The sequence below is a fragment of the Drosophila suzukii genome, unplaced genomic scaffold, assembly GCF_043229965.1.
Source record: "Drosophila suzukii unplaced genomic scaffold, CBGP_Dsuzu_IsoJpt1.0 scf_5, whole genome shotgun sequence".
NCBI classification, from domain to species: Eukaryota; Metazoa; Arthropoda; class Insecta; order Diptera; family Drosophilidae; genus Drosophila; species Drosophila suzukii.
The window spans coordinates 1,158,647-1,169,658 of NW_027255937.1; the positions used below are offsets into that span (position 1 = coordinate 1,158,647).

The 11,012-nt window shown below is 36.3% G+C and overlaps 2 pseudogenes; one reads left to right on the top strand and one right to left on the bottom strand.

Annotated features, from left to right (window-relative positions):
* Positions 1-6,039, bottom strand: LOC139354956 (cytochrome b-like; annotated as a pseudogene).
* Positions 6,040-8,997: 2,958 nt separating this feature from the next.
* LOC139354993 (NADH-ubiquinone oxidoreductase chain 4-like) lies at positions 8,998-10,157 on the top strand (annotated as a pseudogene).
* Positions 10,158-11,012: the final 855 nt, after the last annotated feature.

Genomic DNA, 11,012 nt, shown 5'->3' on the forward strand with positions numbered 1-11,012 from the left:
TAATAAATTATCTCATCATTTTGTAACTAATGGGTTAATCAAATAATATATAAAATAAATAACAGTTAAAATTAGTCCAATTAATACATAAGGTACTTCAACTGGACGAGCTCCAATTCAAGTTGATAAAATTACTGTTACTAGTATAGATCAAAATAAAATTTAATTAATTGGATAAATTGAATTCCTCGGAATTTTCTTAAGTTATATATATGATGGACGTTGATGCACTACGAGCAGTACAAACAAGTGGCCCAACGACACCAAGCACGTGCTTGTTACGCGCGGGGCCCTTTTATCAATTTGGGCAAAAAATACGAGTTCGCGAGGAAGATACAAAAAACAAATAGAGACGGGACACAAATGAAAATAAAAGAAGCATCTAAGAATGAAGCAAATGAGTTAAAATATTAGTTTTTAATACCGGGATAGAAGTTGAAGTGCAAATTAAATGATAAAGGTTGTTATAATTATTACATAGAACGCGAAGGGGCTCGTGCAGACAAAAATTAGATGTACATCGTGGCAAGTTTAGGGGATAATAATTTCGTGTTAGTCTAACAGGAACATTGAAAGTTAGGCGGTTTACAAGTTCTACAGAATCAATATCACCTCTTATAAGATTTTGCATAAAAATAGTACCAAGCATTGTTCTACGATTTGCAAGGGTAGGTAAATTAAGCAATAGTAATCTACTCTGATAGGAAGGTAGCCTTATGTTTTGATCCCAGTTCAAACTACGAAGGGCAAAAAGAAGAAATTTTTTTTGTACCGACTCAATACGGTCAATATGCACTTGGTATTGTGGACTCCAAACCGAAGAACAATATTCCAAAATAGGACGGACAAGGGAGGTAAATAATAATTTGGTTGTATAAGGGTCATCAAATTCTTTTGACCAAAGCTTTATAAACCCAAGAACACTCATGGCCTTGCTGACAGTGGACATTATGTGGAAGTCAAATTTAAGTTTTGGGTCCAGAAGAACGCCTAAGTCATTAACTGAATATATACGGTCGAGTGGCGTATTTTGAAGAGAGTAACTAACAAAAGTAGGAGTACCTCTATGAAAAGTCATAACGTTGCATTTAAGGCAGTTCAAATTTAAAAGGTTATACTCACACCATCCCTGAAAACAATCAATATCTGACTGTAAGTTGAAACCCGACGCTATATCATTATGTGATAAACAAAGCTTAACATCATCAGCATACATTAGTACACAAGAGTGTGTTATGATAGAGGGAAGATCGTTAATAAACAAAGTAAACAGCAAAGGGCCCAAATGACTACCCTGAGGCACTCCAGATGTCACATAGATCAGTTTTGAGGCAGCGTTCTTGAATATAACCCTCTGAGTCCTACCATTCAAATAACTTGAAATCCAAGTTAATAGATTACATGGAAACCCAAGCTGATTTAATTTGAATAAGAGAAGAGAGTGGTTGACAGAGTCAAAGGCCTTACTAAAATCAGTGTATATAACGTCAGTCTGCATTTTATTCTTAAATCCATTTATTACAATAGATGACAATTCCAGAAGGTTGGTGGTAGTCGATCTTCGCTTAACAAAACCATGCTGACACGGTGATATTAGCGAGGAACATAAATGTTGCAAATGAGAAGTAATAATACGTTCAAATGCTTTAGGAATTGCCGACAATTTAGAAATACCTCTGTAATTCTGGGCATCCGCCTTCGCACCCTTTTTGTGAAGTGGAATGATAAAAGAGTCCTTCCAGATAGTAGGAAAAACTGACGATGAAATAGACAAATTAAAAAGTTTAAGAATCGGTTTACATATGGTTGACGCACAAAACTTAAGCACACACCCGGGGAGTCCATCAGGACCGGGAGAATAAGTTGGCGTTGTTTTTTCTAAGTCTCTTACGAGAGAAATTTCCGTAATTTCAGGGGTAAAGATACAATTTGCCTTATTTAAGGGATTAGGGTAGTTAGAATTTGACCAAGCAGCCGAACTATAAGTAGTTTGGAAAAACTCGGCGAATAAATCAGCAATTTCAGAATCCGTCGATGCCTCCATTGAGTTAAAACGTACCGATGAAGGCAATGCTGACGACTTACGCTTGGCATTGACAAAGTTATAAAACTGCTTCGGATCATTTGAAAATTCAAATTTACATCGACTTAAATACATAGAATAGCAATGACTATTAAGAACATTAAAATCCGATCGAGCCACCACATATTTCGAAAAATCAGATGGCTTACCCGATTTCTTATACTTTTTATAAGTGTTTGTCTTAAGGTTTTTAAGTCTTTGAAGCGCATTGGTAAACCAAGGTGGCCTGTTTGTCTTTGAAGGAAACCTATCAGGAACGCATTCATTAAAAAAGATATTTAACACTATATAGAAGTGTTCAGTGGCGCTTTCAATATCCATACAATTGTACAATTCTGTCCAATTATATTGAGAAATCATGTCGTTAAGTTTTTTAAAGTTACATTTTCGGAGGGTATCAACGCATGGGAGGCAGATTGTCAATTCCATTGTTGGATGATATCGGTCTTCAGGTACAACAAGAGCGTCAATTCTAGATACCGTGACTTCAGACGGGTCTGAAACAAACACAAGATCTAGTTGTCTATTTAATGAATTCCGTATAAAGCTTACTTGCTGTAACGATAATTCTAGAAGACCATCAACAAAATCATGGGCGGATAGAGGTATAGCGACTAGTGAGTCAGTAGGAGGAGACCAAGAAATACCAGGGAGATTAAAGTCACCCAAAACAATCAAAAGGTCACTGTTAGAAAGAAGGGATAGAACAGATTTTATCGCAGACAGGTGGTGCTCATAAATTATTAAATCAGAGCCAGGTGGAATATAGGAGCATGTAACAAATATTGAGAATGATTGCAAGGAAACTTTCACACTAACAAATTCAATTTCATTAGGAGTATCAGAGTGAATTATCTCGGAAGTTAGGCTAGTGCTAACGGCAATCAGCACACCGCCTCCCCTACGTGAGGAGCGATCGGTCCTATAGGCATTAAAATTGTTTGACAGAACTTCATTGTCAGATATCTCTGGCTTCAACCAAGTTTTCGTAAAAGCCAAAATATCAGCAGTAAATGCAGAGGAGTCAGCATAAAGCTTGGGTAGCTTCATATTTAGTCCCCTAACATTTTGATAGGCCAAAAATAAACTTTTTAGTTTTTTGGCGCCGTGGAAGGTCTGTTACTTGTTCTCGGTTTATTGGGAACAAATTCTTTTATTACTAAATCATCATTAAGCCAAAAGCTTTCAGAAAGTAGTACCTTAAACACATCAGGCGGAGCAAATATTTTAAACGACGATATACTACGAGCATATGAAAATCTAAATTGTTCTACTGAAATATTCTCGGATGGGAATTTTTCACGAATAAATTCCTAAACATCCTCAGATGTGGTATCTGGAGTGAATCTCGAAACAAATAATTGTTTTCTTTGTGGAACAACTGATAATTTCTTACGACCCCCAGCAGCAGATTGCACCTCACTAAGCTGAGAGCCAGAAACGGTAACTTCTGTACCTATAGGTACGGTCGGCACCGTAGTCGGCACTGAAGGTTTATTTACCACCCGACTTCGAGAAGCAGTGACTTCACCTAAAACAGCTGTATCCATAGGCGCAGTAGGTTCACTTACCACAGTGTCAACAGAGACTGCTGCAGCCACCAAGTTCGGATTTGGGGTGGATACCGTGACCGTATTAACTGCCGCTGAGCTGGTTTTTTTACGTTTAGGCGACTCAGTTAGTAATTATACCCGTTACTCGTAGAGTAAAAGGGTATACTAGATTCGTCGGAAAGTATGTAACAGGCAGAAGGAAGCGTTTCCGACCCCACAAAGTATATATATTCTTGATCAGGATCACTAGCCGAGTCGATCTAGCCATGTCCGTCTGTCCGTCTGTCCGTCTGTCCGTCTGTCCGTCTGTCCGTCTGTCCGTCTGTCCGTCTGTCTGTCCGTCCGGATGAACGCTGAGATCTCGGAAACTATGGGAGCTAGGCTATTGAGATTTGGCGTGCAGATTCCTGAGCTTATTACGCAGCGCAAGTTTGTTTCGGCACAGTGCCACGCCCACTCTAACGCCCACAAACCGCCCAAAACTGTGGCTCCTACAGTTTTGATGCTAGAATAAAAATTTTAACTGAAATGTATTGTTCTCATCAATACCTATCGATTGACCCAAAAAAAAGTTTGCCACGCCCACTTTAACGCCCACAAACCGCGAAAACCTGTGACGCCCACAATTTTCATGCTAGATAAAAAATTTTAACTGAAATGTATTGGTCTCGTCGATACCTATCGATTGATCCAAAAAAAAATTTGCCACGCCCACTCTAACGCCCATAACGCTTAAATCTGTATACCGCCGGTAGGTGGCGCATTTTAATCTCGCTTTGCTGCTTGCATATCTCCATATAGCTGAGTAACGGGTATCTGATAGTCGAGGTACTCGACTATAGCGTTCTTCCTTGTTTTTTATTATTAAATTGGGCACAAACGGAATTGAACCCCTCATTGAGCTGTTTAAAAGCACCAGAGAGATTCAAAAGGCTGTCTCGAGTCTGCTTCATAAAGCCGCTCATCTCAACAACCATTTCCTTGCAGGATCCACATGACCACATGAGTCCAGAATTCTGATCAATAAAGTCTTTGACTCTACCAGTAAATCCTGCGCATTTAACGTGCATTATCGACTCGCAGAGCCAGCAGAAAATAAAAGGGTCTTTAGTTGAAGACGAAAGAGTACAATTTTTCTTAGAGCAGACAAGAGCCATTTTAAGGAGATTAAATAAAATAGAATAATATATGAAAAATACCTCGAGTAAATTTGGCACTGGGATCAAATTCCAAAACCACAAAGACACAAAACACGAAAAAAATAAGAGCGCGAGATCGCGTAATAATTTAAACGTAAGAGAGCACGAGAGAAAAAATCTTCTATCGATTGAGCGTTGCTTGTGGGACACTGACAACTTTACGCAGGAACAGTTACAATGTAAAGCAAGCAAGAGAGAGAGAGAGAGAGAGAGACAAGAGAATAGCACACCAAAAGTCTACCAGAAATTTGGCAGGTTCAGAGAGAGTTTAAGTTACAGTTGTAATATAGAGCGGGAGAGAGAGTGAGAATCGAAGAGTTTTAGCAAGTTTAGTGAGTATAAGAATTACACTAACAAAGCTAGTAGATTAAACAAATCTAATATAAATGTTAAAATAACTATAATCACTGGGAGATCTAGTAAAAAACACTAAACACACTAACCCAGCGGTTAGACTAAGCTTTGTTAATAAACAAACACAAAACACTCGCAAAAAATCACAGAATAGACAAAAAATTCAGAGCACAAGAGTAAACACAACCGTTCACAAGCGACGCTAAATCTGAAAATGGTAAAATTATTAAAATTGCAATTGATAAATGTAAAATAAGGGTGAAAAGGAATTTTATCAATATTAGAATTTAATCCAATAGGATTATTAGACCCTGTTTGATGTAAAAATAATAAATGAATTATTGTTATAGCAAGAACAATAAATGGTAAAATAAAATGGAATGTAAAAAATCGAGTTAAAGTAGCATTATCTACAGCAAATCCTCCTCATATTCATTGAACTAAGTCTATTCCTAAATAAGGAATAGCAGATAAAAGGTTTCTATTTACAGTAGCTCCTCAAAATGATATTTGCCCTCAAGGTAGAACATACCCTATAAAAGCTGTTCCTATAACTAAAAGTAAAATAATTACTCCTACTAATCAAGTTGGAGTAAATAAGTATGAGCCGTAATAAATTCCTCGTCCTACATGCAGATAAATGCAAATAAAAACAAGGAAGAACGCTATAGTCGAGTACGTCGACTATCAGATACCCGTTACTCAGCTAAATAGAGATATGCAAGTAGCAAAGCGAGATTAAAATGCGCCACCTACCGGCGGTATACAGATTTAAGTGTTATGGGCGTTAGAGTGGGCGTGGCAAATTTTTTTTTGGACCAATCAATAGGTTTTGTCGAGACCAATACATTTTAGGTAAAATTTTTTATCTAGCATAAAAATTGTGGGCGTCACAGGTTTTCGCGGTTTGTGGGCGTTAGAGTAGGCGTGGCATATTCGCGTAAGGCTACGGAATCTAAATCTGAAATCCCAATTCTCTATCTTTGATAGTTTCCGAGATATCCACGTTCATATTTACGATTTTTTGAAGTTTGTGGGCGGTTTATGGGCGTTAGGGTGGGCGTGGCAATTTTTTTTTGGGTCAATCGATAGGTATTGATGAGGACATTACATTTCAGTTAAAATTTTTATTCTAGCATCAAAACTGTAGGAGCCACAGTTTTGGGCGGTTTGTGGGCATTAGAGTGGGCGTGGCACTCTACTGAAACAAACTTGCGCTGCGTAAGAAGCTCAGGAATCTGCACGCCAAATCTCAATAGCCTAGCTCCCATTGTTTCCGAGATCTCAGCGTTCATCCGGACAGACAGACGGACAGACGGACAGAAGGACACGCCCACTTAAACGCCCACAAACCGCGAAAACCTGTGACGCCCACAATTTGCATGCTACATAAAAAATTTTAACTGAAATGTATTGGTGTCGTCAATACCTATCGATTTATCCAAAAATAAATTTGCCACGCCCACTCTAACGCCCATAACGCTTAAATCTGTCTACCGCCGGTAGGTGGCGCATTTTAATCTCGCTTTGCTGCATGCATATCTCCATTTAGCTGAGTAACGGGTTTCTGATAGGTATTGACGAGACCAATACATTTCAGTTAAAATTTTTTATCTAGCATGAAAATTGTGGGCGTCACAGGGTTTTGCGGTTTGTGGGCGTTAAAGTGGGCGTGGCAAATTTTTTTTTGGATCAATCGATAGGTATTGACGAGACCAATACATTTCAGTTAAAATTTTTTATCTAGCATGAAAATTGTGGGCGTCACAGGGTTTTGCGGTTTGTGGGCGTTAAAGTGGGCGTGGCAAATTTTTTTTGGGTCAATCGATAGGTATTGATGAGAACATTACATTTCAATTAAAATTTTCTATCTAGCATCAAAACTGTAGGAGCCACAGTTTTGGGCGGTTTGTGGGCGTTAGAGTGGGCGTGGCAGTCTACTGAAACAAACTTGCGCTGCGTAGGAAGCTCAGGAATCTGCACGCCAAATCTCAATAGCCTAGCTCCCATAGTTTCCGAGATCTCAGCGTTCATCCGGACAGACGGACAGACGGACAGACGGACAGACGGACAGACGGACAGACGGACATGGCTAGATCGACTCGGCTAGTGATCCTGATCAAGAATATATATACTTTATGGGGTCGGAAACGCTTCCTTCTGCCTGTTACATACTTTCCGACGAATCTAGTATACCCTTTTACTCTACGAGTAACGGGTATAACAAGGAAGAACGCTATAGTCGAGTACCTCGACTATAAGATACCCGTTACTCAGCTATATGGAGATATGCAAGCAGCAAAGCGAGATTAAAATGCGCCACCTACCGGCGGTATACAGATTTAAGCGTTATGGGCGTTAGAGTGGGCGTGGCAAATTTTTTTTTGGATCAATCGATAGGTATTGACGAGACCAATACATTTCAGTTAAAATTTTTTATCTAGCATGAAAATTGTGGGCGTCACAGGTTTTCGCGGTTTGTGGGCGTTAAAGTGGGCGTGGCAAACTTTTTTTTGGGTCAATCGATAGGTATTGATGAGAACAATACATTTCAGTTAAAATTTTTATTCTAGCATCCAAACTGTAGGAGCCACAGTTTTGGGCGGTTTGTGGGCGATAGAGTGGGCGTGGCAGTCTACTGAAACAAACTTGCGCTGCGTAAGAAGCTCAGGAATCTGTACGCCAAATCTCAATAGCCTAGCTCTCATAGTTTCCGAGATCTCAGCGTTCATCCGGACAGACAGACGGACAGACGGACAGACGGACAGACGGACAGACGGACATGGCTAGATCGACTCGGCTAGTGATCCTGATCAAGAATATATATACTTTATGGGGTCGGAAACGCTTCCTTCTGCCTGTTACATACTTTCCGACGAATCTAGTATACCCTTTTACTCTACGAGTAACGGGTATAAAAATGATGCACCGTTAGCGTGTTAAGTTCGTAATAATCAACCATAATTAACATCTCGACAAATATTATTAACTCTATAAAAAGCTAAATAAACATCGGCTGTGTAGTGCATAGCTAAAAATATTCCAGTTAAAATCTGAATAATTAAATATAATCCGAGTAAAGAACCAAAATTTCATCATCTTGAAATATTAATTGGAGCTGGTAAATCTACTAAAGCATTATTAGCAATTTTAAATAAAGGGTGGGAGGTTCGTAAAGGTATATTCATTAATTATGATATTATTCGAATAGGTCCCTTAAATAATTTAGTAATTTTTACTACTATAATTAAAGTAATTAATAAAAATGTTATTAATAAAATTGTAATAAAATTAGTAAGAAAATTGTATAATTTATTTAATGATAAAGAATTTTCTGTAAAGTATGAATTTATTTTAATAATAGATTCTATTTCGTTGTTTATTAAAAATAATGAGATAGAAGTTTTGTCAACAATAAAAGATAAAATTAGTATAATAAATAAAATTAACCCAGAAAATAAAGTAAGTTTAACAGATAAATTAAATATTTCATTAGAAGCTAATGATGTGACGTAAAGAAATAATACAAGTATACCTGCTAAAAATAAAATATATGAGTATCAAAAACTTTTAGTTATTAAACCTGAAATTAAACAAACAAAAATTGTTTGAATTAATAAAGTTAAACCTAAAGCTAATGGGTGGATTATATTTAAAAAAATAATAGAAGTAGTAATAATTAAAGAATGTAATGTTAATTGAATAATTTCAAGAGGTAGTTTATTTAAAATATTATTTTGGGGATTAATGAAAAAGAAATTTCTTTTCTCTTGAAGTTTTAAAAGAAAAAATCTTATTTTGGATTTACAAGACCACTGTTTTTATTAAACTATTAAAACTAATGATTATAATTTTATATTGAAGTTTACCTAGAATTTTATTTATTTTAGGTCTATTTTGTTTTGTTTCTAATCGAAAACATTTACTTTCAATACTTTTAAGTTTAGAATTTATTGTTTTAATATTATTTTTTATATTATTTATTTATTTAAATACATTAAATTATGAAAATTATTTTAGAATAATATTTTTAACATTTAGAGTATGTGAAGGAGCTTTAGGTTTATTTATTTTAGTTTCTATAATTTGTACACATGTTAATGATTATTTTCAATCTTTTAAAATTATATAATATGTTAAAAACTATTTTTTTTTTTTTTATTATTTTTAACTCCTGTTTGTTTTATTAATAATATATACTGAATGGTTCAAATTATATTGTTTTTTATTAGATTTATTTTTTTATTAATAAATAATTTTATAAATTATTGATCTGAAATTTCTTACTTTTTAGGTTGTGATATACTTTCTTATGGCTTAGTATTATTAAGTTTATGAATTTGTTCTTTAATAATTTTAGCTAGAGAAAGAGTTAATAAATATAATAATTATAAAAATTTATTTTTATTAAATATTGTAATTTCACTATTATTATTGGTTTTAACATTTAGAAGAATAAGTTTATTTATGTTTTATTTATTTTTTGAAAGAAGAATATTAATTGGTATTTTTTATGTAATAAATAAAACAGGTTCTATAAATTTGAATTTCATGAATAATTTTATATTTAATTATGACTTATTATATTTTTGTTTATTATGTGCTTTTTTAGTAAAAATACCAATATTTTTAGTTCACCTATGATTACCTAAGGCTCATGTTGAAGCTCCAGTTTCTGGGTCAATAATTATACCCGTTACTCGTAGAGTAAAAGGGTATACTAGATTCGTCGGAAAGTATGTAACAGGCAGAAGGAAGCGTTTCCGACCCCATAAAGTATATATATTCTTGATCAGGATCACTAGCCGAGTCGCTCTAGCCATGTCCGTCTGTCCGTCTGTCCGTATGAACGCTGAGATCTCGGAAACTATGAGAGTTACAATACTGGAATTAGGCACGCAGATTCCTGAGACTCCTGCGCAGCGCAAGTTTGTTTCAGTAGAGTGCCACGCCCACTCTAACGCCCACAAACCGCCCAAAACTGTGGCTCCTACAGTTTTGATGGTAGATAGAAAATTTTAACTGAAATGTATTAGTCTTGTCAATACCTATCGATTGACCCAAAAAATAATTTTGCTACGCTCACTCTAACGCACACAAACCTCCAAAGAAAAAAGCAATGACGTCAGAGCCAGACAATGCGAAATGTTTTTACGCGTGTATGTGTGTAAATAGTTGCCGGCCGAACTTAGCGGCAAAGAAAAAAGCCCTGCCGGCGCTCAGAGAGAGCAAAGTGCGCGGCTAACTTATTCTATTGAATAATGAACCATTTAAAGATCTGTACATCTTTATTTATCTCTTTCAAAGAATATGAATTAGCTTAATAAATACCTATAGATTGTCCCAAAAAAACTTTTCCGTTTTCAGTCCAATGCTCTCAAACCAAAGTAGTTAGGACAAGCCTTGACACTAGAGCCAGAAAACCCCAGTCGTAAGTTGGGGAACGTGTTTTAAAAAAACATAGTTCTGGGTCGTATCTTTTTTACGCAAAACAGCACGCATGCTAATTTACCAAGGAAAATGTGCGTGCTGGGTGCATTCTATGGCGGTGCCTTCTAGATGTGTTTCAGAACTATGCATCCAGAAGCATGCCCAAACGGGTATTCGGGAAAGTATTCCGAAAAAAATTTTTTTTACGCAAAACAAATTTACCCAGCAAAATGTGCGTGCTGGGGGCAGTCTTTTGGGTGCCATCTGGGTGTATTTCAATATAGTGCATCCAGGTGTATTTTAGTGGGAATGTAAAAAAACCAAACTCAAACTTGAAGGTTGCCGATGCCCATTTTTTTTACAATCGGTTTTTTTCGGAACTGTTCTCTTGAC